General features: G+C 34.4%; 1 protein-coding gene across 2 annotated transcripts in view; it reads right to left on the bottom strand.

Annotated features, from left to right (window-relative positions):
- Positions 1–20,321, bottom strand: part of LOC136033739 (uncharacterized) — an 84,869-nt gene extending 64,548 nt beyond the window's left edge. For both annotated transcript variants that reach the window (XM_065714633.1, XM_065714632.1), the window contains exon 1: positions 20,217–20,321. The gene's annotated coding sequence lies outside the window, so the exon portion shown is untranslated. The remainder of the gene's footprint in view (positions 1–20,216) is intronic.
- Positions 20,322–20,669: the final 348 nt, after the last annotated feature.

The following is a 20,669-nucleotide window of genomic DNA, read 5'->3' as shown; positions in this document are numbered from 1 at the left end:
CAATCTAAGCGTTTTCCATCATTTTAGGTTTCCCCACCCCAAACTTCCCCCAATGTCACCAGATCAGGTCAGAATTTAAAATAAGAGCTTTGAGACGCGATATCCTTCTAAATATCAAATTTCATGGAGATCCAATCAACCGTTCGTAAGTTAAAAATACCTCATTTTTTCTAATTTTTCAGAATTAACCCCCCCCCCCCAACTACCCCAAAGAGAGCGGATCCGTTCTGGTTATGTCAAGCATGTATCTAGGACTCGTATTTTTTTTCCACCAAGTTTCATCCCGATCCCTCCACTCTAAGTGTTTTCCAAGTTTTAGGTTTCCCCCTCCCAACTCCCCCAAATGTCACCAGATCCGGCTGGGTTTAAAATAAGAGCTCTGAATCACGATATCCTTCTAAATATCAAATTTCATTGAGATCCGATCACCCGTTCGTAAGTTAAAAATACCTAATTTGTTTTAATTTTTCAGAAATACCCCCCCCCCAACTACCCCAAAGAGAGTGGATCCGTTCCGTTTATGTCAATCATCTATCTAGGACTTGTGTTTATTTTTCCCACCATGTTTCATCCCAATCCCTCCACTCTAAGTCTTTTCCAAGTTTTAGGTTTCCCCCTCCCAACTCCCCGCCCTTGTCACCAGATCCGGTCGGGATTTAAAATAAGAGCTCTAAGACACGATATCCTTCTAAACATCAAGTTTCATCGAGATCCGATCACCCGTTCGTAAGTTGAAAATACCTCATTTTTTCAAATTTTTAAGAATTACTCCCCCCCCCCTAACTACCCTAAAGAGAGCGAATCAGTTCCAACTATGTCAATCATGTATCTGGGACTTGCGCTTATTTTTCCCATCAAGTTTCATCCCGGTCCCTCAACTGTAAGTGTTTTCCAAGATTTTAGGTTTCCCCCCTCCAACTCCCCCCAATGTCATCAGATCCGGTCGGGATTTAAAATAAGAGCTCTGAGACACAATATCATTCCAAAAATCAAATTTCATTAAGATCCAATCACCCGCTCATAAGTTAAAAATACTTCATTTTTTCTATTTTTTCCGAATTTACCGGCCCCCCACTCCCCCCCCCCCAGATGGTCAAATTGGGAAAACGAATATTTCTAATTTAATCTGGTTCGGTCCCTGATACGCTTGCCAAATTTTATCGTCCTACCTTACCTGGAAGTGCCTAAAGTAGCAAAACCGGGACCGACAGACAGACCGACAGAATTGGCGATTGCTATATGTCACTTGGTTAATACCAAGTGCCATAACAAATAAATTCGATAAGGACTATTGACAATGCCCTAATGCCAATTTCCATCAAAACGAACCTGAGCTGAATTGGAGTTTAGCAACAAAATATTTTGTATCCAAAGCATGAGCTATATTTTGATTAATCCTATATAGTTTCTAATAAGGTTCGAGTATTATTTTGGGTTAGATTTTAAAGTAACATACTAGAGCGTTTTCTTAAAAGTTCGGAGACCAAGCAGGCAAAGCAAGACAATGCAAGGCAACAGGACAACAAAAGAAAAAAAAAAGAATTCCAAGTACTGACTTTTCTTTATTATAGCTTTCTTAAGCAAAATTGGTTGAGTGGAAAAAAATTTCAAATCCGCTTAGTTGCTAAGAAAAAAAAAAAAAAAAAAAATCAGAAGCGCGAAGTCTTTTCCTGAAAAAGCCTCATTGAAATCATGGCTCAAATAAGATTTTTTTTTTGCAAAATTATTATTTTCTTTTTTGCTGTGGATAGCTTCGTTTTTTTTTCGTGTCCTTATTCTCCCGTATTGTCAAATAGAGATGGCTCAGAAACTTACATATCTGTACGATATTTTTACATATTATTTCTCCTTATTTGAGTTCCAGCAATTTCAATTTAAGAAACTCATTTATCGATAGCATGAGAAAATATAAGAAAACGTGGTAGTTTGCAGCCAGTTGAAAAGCAGAATAAATTTCAAAAGCAAAGGCAATTTTCACATTCAGCCGTGTCTTTAATAAAGTATTTCAGGCAAAGCTGGTGTACTTAATAATTTTTCAGGGCAACTACAATGAAAAGGCCTTAACTAATTATGGTGTTTGAAATGAAAAAAGGAAAAATTACGAACTTGTATAAAGCTAATAGATTGGTATTATGTGAATTTTTTTTAGGTAATTGGGGGACCACTGTTAGTTGATGGGTTGAAAATTGAAATTTGGATTGAATCAAATTTTGAATGAGGGTATATTTGTTTCACGTCTACTGGACTGCCCTTCTAAAGAGCCTTTTGTCAGGCACTTGACAAGATCAGAAGATTATTATATTGTAATGTATACTGTAAATACTTAGTTCAGTAAAAAAAAAAAAAAAAAAAAAAAAAAAAAAAAAAAAAAAAAAAAAAAAAAAAAAAAAAAAAGCAAGCAAGCAAACAAGTTCTATGGACCTATCAAGATAGAGCGGTAGTAGGCCTTAAAAAATTTGTCAAAGATTGAGCAAAGTACTAGGTATCAGTCAAGGGCCCTGTTGCTATATCAAGCATTGTTAACATTAAAGAGCTACAAAAAGGAAGTGGAACAAAACTTGAATTGGCTCTCACTACGTTTGTTACCAAAGAGAACCCGTCCATCAGCAATATGGACACCCCGCCAGAGATATTGAAACAACATGCACGATTCGTAAGGTGTTCAACTTATGGCGTGCTGACACCTTCCCTCCCCCCACGGCAAAATAAAGTTTAACATTCTATTTTTCACTGATTTTATTTTCTAAAGAGATGAAAGAGCCATTTTTGAAGTTGATCGAAATTGTGGTTCAGAGTAATTGTCTGGCGTAAATTTTCACGGATTGAATTGTCAAGAGGATATTTTCATGAGAAGGGTTTTTTTTCTTACACGTTGGGCCAGATTTCCTGGAATTATTTAAAAAACAGTCATAAATTAAGAGCAACATTTAAACTAAAAGTAAGAAATAACATTAAAACTTAAAACGAACAAAAATTATTATGTATATGCAGGGGGTCCTCAACACCTCATTCTTTAGGCTATGTTTGAATTTTTTCAAACATATTATTTCTATGACAAATATTTGTTAATTTTACTTCCTCGTTCGGATTGTCGGAGGTCTAGGATGTACCAAATTCCCTTGTAAGTTCTGAAAGGTCAAGGTTTTCGATTAGGTACCAAATACCCTTAATTGCTAACAATTATAAGCTGAATGATAGAATTCTGTTTGATCCATCCCAAAAATCTAAGCTAAATTTAAAAAAGCAAATATTAAAGATTGCTTGTTAAAATTTTGATTATTCACCATTGATGATGAAAAATTAAATTATTTGATCTTCTTATTTGTGTGCTTTGTTTTTGTGTCCCTGTGTCTGGGATGGCCTCCCACGCCCTCCTGCCCGATATTTATTGATTTAATTATCCTTGTTACTTCTCTTTTATAATTTTTTTTTCTATTTTGTTTGCCTTTTGCCGTGTTATATTTTGGAGTCATTATTATGATGTGATGTTGATGCTTTTTCTATGCTTTTGTACTGTCCCAGCCTTACGAGCTCTGCCCTCTGTTGGAATATAATAATATCGTTTTTGTATTTTTTATGTTGAACAAAGAAAAAGATTAAAACCTAAAACGAACAAAAATTATTATATATATGCAGGGGGTTACCCCCTCCTCAGCACCTCGTTCCTTACACTAATGTTTGAATTTTTCCCAACTCTTTAAGAGTTACTTCTGAAACACAAGGGTCATTTTATTAGAACAACAAGGCGCTTTTTTGAAAGTATTTCAGAGATATTGAAACAACATGCACGATTCGTAAGGTGTTCAACTTATGGCGTGCTGACACCTTCCCTCCCCCCACGGCAAAATAAAGTTTAACATTCTATTTTTCACTGATTTTATTTTCTTTGGCCAAATTGAATGGAAATTGGGCCAAAAAGAATGGAACTACAATTAGTGTTACAAGGATTGTAGACAGGCAGATACACAGAAGAAATGTCTCAGCCGAAAGCACAGAACAATTTTAAAGAATTAACTGATTCATCTTCTGGATTGAAAGTATAAAACTTTATAGAAGAACGTCTCTTAAAGCACAAGAATATTTTAAAAGGGTTTCACTGTTTGCTTCACACTTATCAACAGAATAGTGAAGAAAGTAAAGAGATGAAAGAGCCATTTTTGAAGTTGATCGAAATTTATGAAGAAGATTTGGAAAACAACACCTTAAACGTTTGATGGCGGAAAGAAAAATTTGACAAAAATTTCTCTAACGGAACAAGGCACACCATGTCAATGCAACTGATTTTCTAAATATTTGTGGCAAAGCAATCTCTCCGAACATCCATATCTTACTTAATATTTTAATCACTATACCTGTATCGACCAGCACAACAGAGCGCTCCTTTTACACTTCGGAGAATCAAGACATACCTAAGAAACGTGACGTCTGAAAGTAGGATAAATGGCTTTGCCAATCTCAATGTCCACAGGGAAATTCTAGTTGACACAGACAGTGTATATATCCATACTGACGAAGACTCAATTTTGTTTTGTAAGACAGCTAATATAGGAAGATTGTGTCAGAATAAAACGTAAAATCGTATTTAATCTGCTGGGTTTTATCAATCATTCTTATAGTCCCTACTCGAAACTTGCATCCAAAGAGCTAAAATAAACTTTAAGTAATGCCTTAAATTACCGGTTTTTCTGAGGATTTTTGAAGTTTTTTGTTGATTAGCCCGCACTAGACATCACCACCCTTACTTACGGCAACTTACGTTCATTCTAAGCTTGCTTTCATTCACTCTTTTCATTTTTCTTCATTTTAAGTTTCCTTCTCTTATGGATTTCTGCTTGATCTATCAAAATTATTTTGCTCAAACTAAGAGTTTATGCAAAATCTTTTGGATTTTACTTTTTGGTTCTCGTTTGGTTTGAACTTTTTGCTTTTTATGCAAAACTTCCTGTTTTCAATAATATAATTCAAAAGAGGCCATAAACCATTTTTATTTAAAGGGCAGGTAATAATCTTGTCAACAGAAAAAAAATCGGCTTGTGTAATTTAAAATGCATTATGGTGCAAATATTAAATATTAGTGGAGAACACTTTCTTTTTGATTTTTTCAACTTTTATCATGACCACATTTATGGACAAGCAGGGCTTTACCGTATGCAAGGTGCAATACATTAAAACAGATTGGACTAATTGACAGTGTTTTCAGATCGACGCTGTTTTGAGGTAAAGAATTCTCTACACTTTTTTACTGATACTGACAAATGTCCTTAGAAATGGAGACACAAACTAGGTTTCCCGGTACCCACAGGCATATCTTGTGGAGACAGAAAAGTGATCTATTGCCAAGAGGGTCAGTTTCCAAAAATCAAAGACAGAGAGAACACACAAAAAAATCAGTTAGTCAGTCAAAGATCGTGCAACACCCTTGTTTCATCTTTGGAGGTAAAGCTATAAAGAAAATTGATTAATCCCATCTCCTCAAAAATATATTTTCACCATCCATTCACGCGGTAGATATTCTCGAATGGGTTTGTTCCTTCTGGGCAAGAAAGCATGGTGAAATTATACCTTCTCTGGACACAATGCCATCCATCTCAATTATACTTCTCTGCAAATTTTACACAAAGCTTGTTCCCAAAAATGAATGCCCGTGTTCTGCAGAGCTCATAGAAAGCTGTTTATACTCCTCCAAAGGATTAATAATACGGCTTCTAGAGATATAACAGGGTGTCAATGGATATTCTTCTGAGTACCCACTATTCTTACTAGCTATATACTAGTATCACCGTTACGGTAGGTAAAGAAACACCTCACAAGGGATACTCAATTCCTATGTTTAGAAAGCCTGATTGCACTAAAGTCATTACTAAAAAAATACTACTGTTGCCAACAATCTATGAAAAGGGGTTGAGCCTTATATCTCGAATCGGCCAAAAAATTGTTATAAAGGGTATTTTCAATTACAACAGCAGAAAAAACTTGTTTCCCAAAGAGCAAGCTTATGAAAAATGCTGTTGCACTTATGCTATAAATAATTAACGCTTAATGCTATAACCTCTTTTGTTCTAGAGTTACTTTCGATTTACAATCAACTCAAAATCTATTATAACCAAATTTTCATGAGTTTTAGAGACCGAAAGCGTTAAGTACAGGTCTCCCCCACAGTCAAAAGTATAGCGTCTTTTCAACAATCGACGGTTTAAAAGGCGTTTTATATATTTTTTTGCTAATCTTCAACATTTTGTAAAATGTCATAAAATATATGCCATATTTCCATGACCTTACTGCATAGTTCTTTTGAAGGACGATAAAAATTCTCCTTCAATAATTTTATTAGGTTCTTAAAAGTTTCCTCTAGGCTTCTCATACAAGCCTAGATACTCATGAAAACGCTCAAAGGTTTTTAGGGGTTAGGATGCACATCCATAGACCAGAAGCTATCGTCAACGCAAAAGTACTGTATACACTGTTATTTGATTTAAAAATTCAATGCATGAAAACGATGCATTTTCGCGAAAGAAAAGACACAATTTTAGAGATCAGAGCGGGCATAAGTCGAATCCTCTAAGTTAACAATCTTAAACCAAACACACTAAATTGAATGAAGAAATCCAGCACAAAAAGAAACGGAAAAGGCCATTAATATGAGTTGTGGAACCCTCATTTAACTCCCCAAAACAATTAGTAGCATTGCCTCTTCAATGAATACGCAATATATTTTCAATTGAAATTATTCTTTACCCAATGGTCTATATATTTGAAAGAATGAATTATTTTAGACATTTTATGATTATTATTACTTCGCCATTAGTAAGCATATAGATGCAGTAAACCCTGGCATTGGGGTTTTTGGACAAGAAAGATCCCCTTTCCTACTTTTATCAGGTTCACTCTATATATAAAAAAGTCCTAGCTACATTTTTTAAGTTTAGCATTAATCCGCAAATATAAAATGGCGGGCCCAAAATAGGTCTGTCGAAACTGTTTTTGAAACATAACCACAAAATCACTTTTCCTTCATGGCATCCCCTTCTTAAAAGGGGATGCTTAAAGTTGAAAGTACACAATAGTTGTTCGTGTATAGTAAGTGCTCTTCATAAATTGTTTTGATAAACATAGTTATGTATTTATTTTAATTTTCTCTATCTTGTACTCCGTCCCTATGAACTATCCCTAGCTCTAAGAACAACAAGCAGTTTGCAAGAATACAAAGAAACAATATTTTATTGATTAAATTTATATTAAAATATAAAATAAAAAAATGTTGTTGTATGTTGAGTCAGGAAGAGGTTCTTTGGCAGGAGCAGAGGCCACATAATTGCACAGCTTCAATGAGCAGTAAATTCGTTAGGTGAAGGATGAGCAAAAAATTGAAGCAAAATTGATTAAAAATTTTTTGAGGGTTCTATTTTTTTAGTAAAATATAAAAAGGGGAGCAAAAAAAAATATACGCAAATTTTACTGAGATTCTATTTAACTTGAGGTTTAGAACCCTTGTTTTTTTTTATTTAAACTTTAAAATTATAAGAAACCAGTTCTGCTGCACTGTCTTTTTATGTAAATATAAGCGTCTATACACAAAAAGACGAATGCAACAGAGAACAGGCTTATACAGAGAAATTTACTTTCCGAAATTTACTGCCCAGCTACTTCATTATCTAGAAAAGAAAAGAAAAGTCAATCATTTGCAGACAATAGACAATAAGTTTTTCCGAAATAAAAAATTTATAAAAGGATAAATTTTGAAGACTGGCTAAATACATTACAAGAGCGAAAACCTCGAGATGGTTGCGATGTCTGGTCAAGATCTTTTTTCTTCACATATAATTATGCTTGCTATCAACAAATCCTTTTAGACTTTCCTGGAACATTTTGTGATATAGGAAAAGCACAGATACAAATGTATTCCTAAAAACTGAATTAGTCAATAAAAGATAAATACTAAATGTGAAAATGAGCACTACCTAAGGAGGGGCGGGGGTAGCATGGATTAGTTTTTGGCGGAAAAGAAATTTTCTGGGCAAAAACTTACATGGGTAGATGAGGTGTGATTTAAAAAATTTACATTTTCTAAGAGCCCCACGGAGATAAAAACCATCGAAAAAGTGATGAAGAACTAATATATATATATATATATATATATATATATATATATATATATATATATATATATATGTAGCTAAGCGTATTTTGCTTATTATCAATTCTGGCACCCCTTTTATTGAAATCCTTGGAAATCAAATTTAGTGAGGTCTTCGGGGATGTTGAGAAGGGTGATGAACTGTATGAGAGTCAGGAAGGTGTACTACGTGTAACAAGGTCGTAAGAAAGACGCATTTGCACTATTAAGAACGGCTCAGGAGCGACTAGGGCCCAGCGGCCACGGGGCAACTGTTTTGAGACTAGCATTGCTAACTGATTGTGCATGCAACTGTTGTGTGACCATGGCCTTGAGGAAGTGAGGTCCAACCCACGATGCAAACTAGATGTTACTGGTTTCCAATCAGTCTAAAACCAGTTCCGAATGAGACCCCAGTCATGGTCACAGTTGCGTTGCAGTGCTGTCCCAGACATTTTCGGGAGCTACCGCGTTGATATTGTCCAATTACTTTGGCTCTCAACATGTCAGACCAGGAATTAAACATGAAAGTAGACTAAAAGTAGACTAATATCATGATTGTCAAAATGGCTAGTATACAATAACTGAGCAGCTAGGGGTTTTAAGTTTAAAGTTTAAGGAGAAGGCTGAGAAGAAAATCGAACTGAATCATAAGAATATATGTGTATCCAGGTAGTCAAAAGAGCACATCTGCAATATCTTAGTAATTTCTAAGGGTATTAAGTTGAAACCTTCAATCATTGGTGAGGATGGTGTCGAACAAAATCAAAGTATACTATATACACCTAAGTAGTCGAAAGGGCGCATCTGCAAAATATCAAGAGCGGCTAAGAGTATTTAGTAGACGCTTTCAGAGGATGCTGGAGGAGGATTCTAAACTAAATCGAAAGATACTATGTGCATCCATTTCGTCAAAATGATGAACCTATAATATAACAAGAATCGCATAAAGTTGATATAATATAACAAGAATTGCTTAAAGTATAAAGCTGAAACCTTCTGTGCATGTTGAGATAAATCCCGAACAAATTGTCAAAAGACAGTATCCGCAACATGCCACGAACAGCTTTTGATATCAAGTTTAACTTTCAAGGAATGATCAGAGAGCAAATTGAATTCAACGATAAAATACTACCTGCATTCAGGTTGAAAAAAGGGCATATCAAAAATATCTCAGCAACTTCTTAGGGTATTAAGGCGACTTTCAGATAATTGTACAGATGGTACTGATCAAAATCAAAACGCACTATGTGCATCAAGATTGCCAAAAAGACATATTGAGAGTATCTCAGGTAGTTCCATGGACCACAGTAGAAGCTTTCAGGGAATAAACAAACATTGTACAACAAAGTCAAAAGCAACTGTGAACATAAAGGTAAAAAAAGGGCGCATTTATAATATTTCAGGAACAACTAACAGTATTAAGTAAAAATTTCGAGTGAATATCGAGAGGTATATTGAACTAATTCAGGAGAAATTAAGTGCATTATGAATGTCAATATGGCATATATGCAAAAACTCGGGAACATTTAAGAGTATTAAGTGGGAACTTTCACCGAAAGTTGAGAGAAATGTTTAACTAAATCAAAAAACACTCTGTCTTGAGGGAATGCCGATGGGGATATTGAACTAAATCGGTGAACTGTATGCATCCAGGGTGTCAAAATGGTTCATCTGCAATACGGCAGGAACGGCTAAGATATTTGAAACTTTCTGTAAATATTGAAGGTGATGTTGAGCTAAATCAAATGACACTATCTCCATCCCAGATATCAGAATGATACGTCTTCAATAGTTCATATACGGTTAATGGTATAGATTAACGCCTTAAGCAACCTAGCTGAAACTGTGAGGGAATATTGGACGGAAAGGACAAGTAGATACTAAATTTTGATTTGTTGACCGAAGGGAGCTCATCAGCGACAAAGAATGTTTAAAAAAAAATGGTTGTATTGATTCTTAGTTTGAAAGTGTGTGTTATTAGTGTGTTATATTCTTAGTGTGATCTTTTTTTGATCGCATTAAAATTTCAGGCCGTGAAGACACCTCAATAAAAGTTTCAGAACCAAGGGAATCGCAACTGGAAACAAATCTTGGAAGGGATTCTTCATCTCCTTTTCTTTCTTTCTTTTTGCAACAAATTGGAACTATATTAGCTAATATACTAGCTCAAAATGCATAAATGTAAACAAACAAGCTATTAAAGCAAAATATAACACACACAAAAAAAATCCTACAACGAAGTGTTTGATCATTATTCGTCTATATCAAAGGTTGTAACAGTAGATACGACGGAACAGCTCCCCCCCAAAAAAATTCCCAAAATTGTTCACATTTTTTAAAATACTAGTAGCCGTACCCAACCATTTGTAGTTCTATAATATAGCTATTTTTAGAATTCCTAGCAAAATTTTGTCCAGAATATGAAGAGCACCCCAACATCTTCTGGCTTTTATTCATCCATAAAAAAAATATCAACAAAACTTACAGAAATTAATTCTTTTAACTTAACAAACAGAAGGTGTTTCAACAAAAGAAGTTTTTTAAAATAAGTACAGAACTAATTTAAACCAAAGGGGAACAGAAGTAGTGAAAAAAAAGTCATGCTTAAAACGTAAATAAATCATTATAAATAAACTAATGAAACCCTCTGACAGACCGTATTATAGAAATATAATAAGCCTAAAAATAAAAGCCTAAAAAAAGCCTGAAAATAAGAATAATTATAGTTATTAATCTATTAATCATAATATAAATATAATAGTTATTAATCACAGGGTGATAAACCTCTTTGCAATAGTGTTCACATTAATTTTGTAACAGATTGTAAAAAATCAAATCTCGCATTCCTTACTTTTCTTCTTCTAATATTCTACGATCACTGGTTCGATACAACCACTCCTGGGAAAAAAAGAGTCAAATAAACACACACCTGTGATCTTTCTTGTGGCAAGAAAAATTCCGGATTTTTGCACATAGGAGCTAGAAACCTCTAGGTTAGGGTCCTCTGGCATGCTGAATATGATGGTGGGATTTTCATCAAGATCATTAATGTTTTTGGGGTATTTTTCCCCTTTTTCGAAAATTGAACGAGTTTTTCAGGCTCCTTACTTGATGGGTAACATCAAATTTGATATATTTTCATATTTGGAATCTGACCCATTTTATTATTGATATTGTTATGAAAGCTAAGTTTCCTATAGTTTCGGTTACTATTGAGTCATATCACTCCTTACTTATAGTTTGTTACCACTAACTGTTTGATTAGTACTTACTATACATTAGCGTTAGAATTTCTAAAATAACTAAAAATTTTGCGTTTTATAGAGAGAAATAACCCAATTTCCGGAGTTCATACTATGGTGTTTTTTTTTTCATTTCGAGTAACTAAAGGGTTCTTTTTTCTACAATTAAAAATTGTATATTCCTCACTATTGATATAATAGCTTGTGAAATCAATGTGTGACCTGATAAATTAATTCGTAGTTGTGTATGCTATTCAATGACTTTGCGGCTATTAAAATAATATTTATTGTTATGCTCAAGTTTTTAAGATAATTTTAATTGTATGCTTAAAGTTACTGGTATCACAGCTGGTGTAAAACTATGAAAACCGTTATAGATTGCCTCGCTGTTGTCACGTTACGTTCTTACTCTTAACTCTTAAATTAATATTCTTATTTCCTATTCTTGGATTTTGTGTTTTCAGTAAAGTGCTAGTTTTTCATAATCCTAGAAACCTAGGGAAACATCATCAGTTGTTCATTCATTGGTTAATATAATTAACCAAGAGTCTTTGTTTTCTGAGCTCTGAAACATAATTGGCAAATAATTAATTGCAATTTTCGAAAATTTAAAAGCAAAATTACCTGTTTTTACTTTTAGCTGCCAATATTCTAATTGGCGGTAATGGAGAGGTGAAGATCGGGGACCTAGGCGGTATCATTGAAGCAACCAATAGCCAATGGATATCTGGACTGGACTCAAATTATGGTACACGACTATGGTTATCGCCAGAACAACTGCTTAATTCTCGCTACAACAAAAAGGTATTTATTGATTCTCTTGAATAATAAATATAATGTTCACACAGTTTTGCAACCTTGAGCAAGTGGCCAATATCAAAATAGTAAATGCAAATACATTTTACGTACAGGGAGTTTTTGTGGCAAAATGCAAAAATACACTGAGACCTGGTGCTATATCTTCGTCTGATTTTTTTTTTTTTTTTTTTTTTTTTTTTTTAGCAACATCTATGAGTTTTGTGGAAGCCAAAAGGCAATTCCATCATCAAAGGTAATATTTGCTCCAGGTCTCAGCCGTCTCAGGGATTTTTATTCTGGGGGGGGGGTCAAAGAAAAACTTTAAATGCACACCAGAGAACAAAAATGGTCAAAAATAAAGTTGTCATAAACCGAGTGTTTTACTTTTAATTTACTAATCTGCTATAGACTTTGGTTTATCCCTCGCTTCTTTCTGTCTTCTTCGCTACAATATAATGATTTTTAATTAAAATGAGTTTCAACTAGCCTGATATTTCTCGAATGCCGTCTTTATAAATGGATTTTATGGCACTTGGTATTAACCAAGTGACATATAGCGATTTTCTCCCAAGTTGTTTCCAATTTTCTCCTTTTGTTTTCTCCCAAGTTGGGAGGCGAGATTTCAGATCGTTAGGCTCCAAAATATTTAAATTTTCGTTGTGTTCCCTGTCATTATCATTGTTTTCGTCCAAATAATGCTATTTTTGTATTTTTTCTCAAATTTTTAATCCTCATCTCTTACGCAAAATCCGTCCACTATTTGGACGGTTTAAACATAAAAAATAAAAATAAAAAAAAAATAAAAGAAATATCAAAAAGCTTTTGATTTTCTTATGGGTGAAAAATCACCGATCTTATGGGATTAATCACCGACTTGAACGTGATTTTTCTTCGTACCCGTCCCTTTGTATTAATCACGTAATCACATTGAACGTCCGTTTGATCCTCCATGCTATGAGGTTAACTTTGAATGAAAGTCATAGAGCGGGAAACATGCCACGTAATTTTAATGCAGTTTGGGTCAGTTTTATCGTATAATCTATATTAGATTATAAAAGCCTAAGTGGTACACAGGTTTGTAGAATTTACGACGCGTTGTCTTATGGAAATGGTTATCAGAATAAACCTCTGCGTTTCAAACATAAACGAATAAATTTGTTGGGAGGGAGAAAACAAAAAAAAGGACTGTTTTTGGTCTTTTAAAGATCCTTCGCTTTTTCGATTTATCGCTTAGGTTAGATAATTACCAATTGTGGCAAAGAATTTCTGGAAATACCTCTAAAGTTAATTATAAATGTTTATGTCTTCTGCAAATACCTAATCATAATATTAATATTTCAAACAGTAGGTGGTGCAAATATCGTAGGTAAATACCGCTTTGTAGGGCTGTAATGAGAGAAAGGTAGATATAGCTGGGGCACAATATGCGGATAAAGGATGACAGATTACCAAAAAATGTCCTTTTCAGCCAACTGTCTAGGGCTAAACAGAAAGCAGGCTGTCCGCAGTTGAGGAGGGAGGATGTCATAAAGAAAGATTTAAAGGGAATAGAAACTTCCTGGGAGGGTGTAAAGAGGGAGGCTCTGAATAAATTGGGATAGAGGAGCGTGCGTAGCTGTGTTGGACTTCAGTGGCTTGGTGCTGCGGTGAGTTTTTCATAGTAGAAGCAGTAAAGAGAGTGGAGGGGTTGGAGGGGTTTCCCCCCTCCAACTCCCGCCAATGTCATCAGATCCGGTCGGGATTCAAAATAAGAGCTCTGAGACACAATATCATTCCAAACATCAAATTTCATTAAGATCCAATCACCCACTCATAAGTTAAAAATACTTCATTTTTTCTGTTTTTTGCGAATTAACCGGCCCCCCCACCCCCCCCCCAGATGGTCAAATCGGGAAAACGACTATTTCCAATTTAATCTGGTCCGGTCCCTGATACGCTTGCCAAATTTCATCGTCCTAGCTTACCTGGAAGTGCCTAAAGTAGCAAAACCGGGACCGACAGACCGAAAGAATTGGCGATTGCTATATGTCACTTGGTTAATACCAAGTGTCATAAAAATCTGTAGTAAAGACGTGGTCTTGAAATGTCTAGTTTGGCAGATATCCATTAATTAAAGCCAGAGCATTAGTTAAGGGTGAAAAATCAGAATTGGTATCATGAATCGCTTTTGTTTCAAAATTTCTTTTTCTTGGTTTGCCACATTACTATATATACTTCACTAGCTATGCATGCATCATAGAATAAAAAAGATAGCATTCATTTATTAATTTTTATTCTTTTTGGAGGATGGGGATTAGTGGACTTTGAGGCTCCTGTCTGAGGAAATGGAGCAGAATATTTTTTTTTCTCCAGCTTGACAAAAGACCATAACGCGCAGTTGCTTTTTTATGCTTGTCGTCCGATAGACCCTGTTGCAAGTTAAAGGGTAGGATTCCTGTTTAATTCGTTTTATGATTGAAAAAAACATATATTCTGAACAAACCCTTTTTTCATAATAAAACCTTCTCGTCACTCAAATAGGAAAATTTAAATTAAGAATTCATTTTCATTATAAAAACTTAGGCAGCAAACCAAAAGATTAAAAATCCTCTTTGCCACCGCCAATAACCATTATTATATGTAAACATTGGTCGAAGTTTGTAACTTACAACCCCTCCCCCAGAGACTGTGGGGGAGTAAGTCATTCCCAAAGACATAGTTAATATGGTTTTTGACTATGCTGAACAAAATGGCTATCTCAAAATTTTGATCTGTTGACTTTGGAGAAAAAATGAGCGTGGGGGCGTAGGTGCCCTCCAATTTTTTGGTCACTTAAAAAGGGCACTAGAACTTTTCATTTCCGTTAGAATAAGCCCTCTTGCGAGATTCTAGGACCACTTGGTCGATACGATGACCCCTGGGGAAAAAAAATTTGTAGATAGGAGCTTGAAATTTTCGCTGTAGGGTTCTCTGATACGCTGAATGCGATGGTGTGATTTTCGTTAAGATCCTATGACTTTTAGGGGGTGTTTCTCCCTATTTTCCAAAATAAGGCGAATTTTCTCAGGCTCGTATCTTTTGATGACAAAGATTAAATTTGATGAAATTTATATATTTAGAATAAGCATAAAAATTCGATTCTTTTGATGTATCTTTTAGCATAAAAATTCCGTTTTTTAGAGTTTCGTTTACTATTGAGCCGGGTCGCTCCTATAGTTCGTTACAACGAACTGTTTGATGAAATGAAATAAATAAACAAAATAAACACTTGTAGTATAATAAATATTTGATAATATAATAAATATTACCGCTGTTCTCCGCAGCCGAAACACAGGAATTCTTTGGTGTGTTTGATGTTGTAATATCAAGCTTAACGAGCTTTATATATTAGGAGGCAGCATCAAATTTTTTTTTAAATCCTTTCAAAAAAAAATTTATTTTGGAATATAGGTAGAATTTCTGATATCCTCTTTTGCTAATTCCTTCAAATCGTCTTAATTTTCCTTAGGCTGCTCAATTTTAAATATGGAGAGTTTTCCAAGGAGAAATTGTCGGTCGATTTTTTTTTTAAGGAGGGGGGATTCTCTATGGATAATGTTTTCCCCGGGGAGCGAGTTTTTGAAACAAATTTCCAAAAGATGCATTTTTCGGAGGATACATCGAATGTTCTACGAAGGGCATCAACTAAAGCAGGAAAGACACGGCCCGAGTAAACATTTCCATTAACGACTTGGAAAATGCGATATGACATACACATAGTACAGAGGAAAAATATCCTAAATTTATCCAAATTATCAAATAAGATTTCTGTTGTTATTATTAAGACTCCTCGCGCAAAAATTCTCGTTCAAGAACGTTGCTTAACAGGCACACCCATGTTATAGAAGTGCTTAGAACAAGGATGTCCAACCTCATTACATTCAGATGTATGGTTACTTGAATCTAATCAATGGACCGTAGAAGTTATTAAATTTCAAGGAAAATGGTTAATGGGTTCATCCAAGGAATTGGGCCTTTTTCTCCTTCAATTTTTCTCCAATCTGAAATTAAACCTTATATTTAATAAAACTAGTTGAAAAGAAAATGCTATTAAGAGCAAAAATTTATAAATAGTGTTTTTTTTTTTACAGCCGATTAACAAATGTCCTCAATTAATAATTATTTAACTCAGTTTAACCAATTGGTGCTATGTGAAAAATGAATATTATTAATAAGTACAGTACGAGATTTGGGTAATAGTAGCCTCATTCAAAAGTTCATTAGTTAGTTCAACATACAGAGCCAAATTCTGATTTTTTAAAGCATTAAATACATGACAATTGTGGGTATCAAATGTGGTTCTAGGAATTTAATCCCACTGGAAGATACCAAATACAACCCCCAGCAAAAAAACCTTTCCCAGCATCAAATCCCCCTCGGAATAGAGCCCCCCCCCCCAGAAAACACCAACCCCATGTGGCTGGCTGGGCTCCAGTGCCTTTGGACTTTAAAAAGAGGACTTAAACTCTCAAGTTCTTATCTATTGAGCACACTCTGAAGCTTCAGCGAGCATGATGTATATGAGGTGAGGAAAACACCCTCTTATAATGAATAAATTTGCTCATTTTGCAATTTCATGTCACTCTTTACTTTCATAATAACAGTGTAGACAAGAAATATTCCCAGAAACCATAAGAGAGTAGATATCAATTTCACATTTTTAACACATATTTACAAATTCCTTTCATAACCAACCCCCCCCCCAAAGAAAAGGAATACCCAACGATAGAAAACGATGGTTACGGTGCTGGGGATTATAAATCAATTTCTACCCCTCTCCCTTAGAACTATTTCTTTGTTTATGTGACGGCAGTTTGTTGTAACGAGGTCTAGGTATGGAGCGACATGGCTCAATATTCACAGAAACTCTAAAATACCGAATTTCAATATTAATAGACACACAAAAGATTCGGTTTATTATACTGATTTAAACATATAAGATTCATTAACTTTAATTTTACCCATCAAAAGCAACAAACGTTAGAAAACTTGCTCGACTTTCGAAAAAAGGAGAAAACACCCCTTAAAAGTAAAGGAATCTTGCCTCCAAAATAACACCATTAAATTCAGCATATCTGAGAATCCTCTAGTATATGTTCCTTACTCCAATCTCCAAAAATATGGAATTTTGTAGTTTAGGCCAGAAGTTTGTCAAAGAAAAGCAAAGAACCTTATAAAGCCAAAAATGAGAAGAAATAAAATCAAAAACTATTCCAATCTTAAAATTACCACAAATCACAAAAAAAACAGAAACAAAGAGAAATTACAATAAATAACCGGGTCAAACTAAACACAAGCAAAAATAAACCTGAATAGGGCTGACGACTCCATGCCTTTTCATGACCAGAACATAATACTACACTTTACTGAAAAAAAAATACATTTAAAATGTTTCACTTTTTTTACTTTAATAAACAAAGAAGTGTTTAAGAATTTAAAGAATAAATATTAGAATATTTATATTAAACTGATTAAACCTATTGTGTTGCAAAATTTTATCTCTATTAGTTTACCAGTGTCTTTCATTAAGCTAATAGGAGTTCATTAAGCTAATGACTAAACTTAACAGGTGAATAATAATATCAAGAAACTCCAGAAACAAACCCAGAAAAACCGGAAGCTGTGACATTCGACAAAATATAATGCTTGAAAACAGAATATATATTCATATATTCATTTTTAACTTTTAATGTTTTGTTTGCTGCTTCGCAAGTGTTCCATGGATCCCTTTTAATTTTGGACAACTGTCTATTCCAATATTAGTCTTAGATTTGTAATCAACAACCTCTTCAATAGAACTGTTGTTTCATAAACCAAATTAGAAGTCATCAGAGCAATATATAGGCGACATAGTACAACTATGGGGTTGTCATTTAATTGGAAATTTAAAGTTTCAGTGCACTTTTTTAAGAGTCAAAAGTAATCAAAAGGCAACTAGCCACGCTTCCATGCTCTTTTTAGCTACCCTCTGATCAAAGACATCAGAACAAATTTAAAGATAGTCATTTTTTCAAAATAATCAAGAGGTCAAACACTGGGCTTCCTGAGATGAAATGACCCCCCAACACCCCTTAGCGCAAGGGCTTTAAGCTATGAAAGTTGTCCATTTTTTCATATAGGGTTCATGCAGGTTTCATATAGGGTTCTAGCACTGGCAACAGTTTATTCTTTCTTCCATTGTAACCCGTCATATGATAAAGGGGGGAATATGGAAACAGACAAATTACAGATGCTGAATTAGTCTTTGGAGGTCAGATGACCCACAATTTAGGATACCTACTAAACAATGGAAGTAGAGGTTTGAGACTTACCCATTTACCATTGCGGTAGTTTTGCTCTCTTCAGGTTGATTTGGCATAGTTTCGGTCTCCCCATAGTAACACCGTGTGATTAAACCTGGAACAATTTTATTTTTTACAAACTTATCATTGGTTTTACGCCTAAGGCCATTTTTAATTTAGGACCACTGAAAACTAAATACATTTCTTTAGGAGCTGATTGACATAAGTTTATAATATACGTCTACCACTTTTCGACTTGGTTGACCAGTCTGCTGCTGTATCTGTCAAAGAGAGGACAAGATATCACCTGGTTCATTAGTTTCAGGTCCATCTATTCGCTGATCTAGATACCACTTTGAATTTTTCTTAGAAAATAATCCAAACTTGCCTAAAAATAATAAAATGTTCTTTTTCTTCAACGGTTTTTGACCAACTTTTTACCTGTTTTTCAATCCAAAACAAAAATGAAAAGCCAATTTCAAAATATGATTCATTATATGGATAAAGCTGAATCTTAGATATTTAGTTAAATAAAACAAGTTTTTCCAACTGAAAGTAAGGGTCAACATTAAATATTAGAATGAATGGAAAATACTCCACAAATGAAGGGGGCAAATTGATACACTTGTTTTTTTATTTAATTTCTGATTGTTTTTTTTTAGTAATGCTGGAAAATTCTGGACCCCTTCTTAGAAAAATTTCCTTCCCCCATGAAGCTAGTATTAAATATTTAACTGAAATATACCTGCATAGTCGTTTATCTCACTCAGGCTAAGCCAATTATGTATTGGACCAAATTTTTCTATGCAAAATGCCCTGTACCTTGAAACAGGAAAATAAAAGAATGAGTCAGAGCTGATTTTAAATAAATTGGTAATTTTACAAAACGAGGTAATTTTGATCGAGGAAAATTTTAAGCAGAGGGAATATTTTTCTGAGAGGGAACCATCAGAAAAGGGAATTAGCTGACACAATAGATACTTGAGCAGCTAAAAGAAATTTTCCTTAAAAACCTAATTCAAAACTTGATTTTCCATTGGGTTTGCCCTACTCTTTGAAAAATGAAATATGATTGAAAATGGACAGAAAAGGGGTGGCGGGAGGGAAAATACCAGCCCCAATTTTCTCCCTAGAATGTTTAAAAAAAAAATCTTAAAACTTTAGTTCCTATAGGCTATAGTTATAGCTATAGCTATAGTTATAGTTATAGGATATAGCTATAGCTATAGTTATAGTTCCTAGAGGCTATGGTAATTTTCTTTTCAAAATTTAGGAAATGTATTTGCATATATTTAAAACCTTATAAAATGGAATTGAGCAAAGTTATGAAGCTGAAAATAATTTTGTTGTACTTCATTTAAGCAGAAGATCTATTTTGCAAGGTTTCACTTTTATGACACACCTATTTATAAAGGTCAGGATCCTCTACAGGGAGAAGGAGTGGAGTTAGCTGCTTCAAAATACCTTCCTGAGACATAATTAAGTCTGTAGATTCAGCCCTGAGAGTTCCATTTTCCTAACATAAACCCTTCCTGAGATACCAAGAAGTGAATTAACTAGAATTTTACCATTTTCGATTAAGGACGCAATTCATGGCATATATTTGCACATTAATGGGGTGGAGTATGTGCTCTATTAAATGTAGGCCTATAGGTTAACCAGAGACACACCAAAGACCTGCAGCTTTTGTTAGACTAGTCTTCCATTAGAAAAAGTCGACGACTATACATTTAAAGAAGTTAAAAAGAGCTATGTATTTACCATTTTTATTATTGACTTTTTCTTTGGCCAGCCAAAGGGCTGGCTAAAATGACAGTCAAAGGGCTATGTCCGTTCCGCCACACCCAATTTGAAGAAATATTCCAGAATGATGATGGTGAAAAAAACACAATTGAACAGATTTGCCGCGTTTTCGGTCTATGGATATAACCCGAGTATCCATAGATGTCACACTTAAGGGAATTAAGTACTAAGAAGCCACCCAATCTTCTTTGTAAATAAAGAGCAAGATCTTTGGTTTACCATTGAGAGTGAACTAAACTTCAGCATCAATGTTAAAAATCTGCGGCTAGTTAAATATAACCTGTCCACTCCCTCCCCAAAAGCCAAAAACCTTTATAAAAAACATACAACAGTTTTGAAAGACGTGCCACCAAACTCATATCCAGCAGGTGAAAACTTTTCTACCCTTCCAGACTAGCTAAGCTAGTACTC

This window comes from Artemia franciscana, chromosome 12 (assembly GCF_032884065.1).
Source record: "Artemia franciscana chromosome 12, ASM3288406v1, whole genome shotgun sequence".
Lineage (NCBI taxonomy): Eukaryota > Metazoa > Arthropoda > Branchiopoda > Anostraca > Artemiidae > Artemia > Artemia franciscana.
The sequence above is the reverse complement of the archived record's forward strand: the minus strand, read 5'-3'. Positions and strand labels throughout refer to the sequence as shown.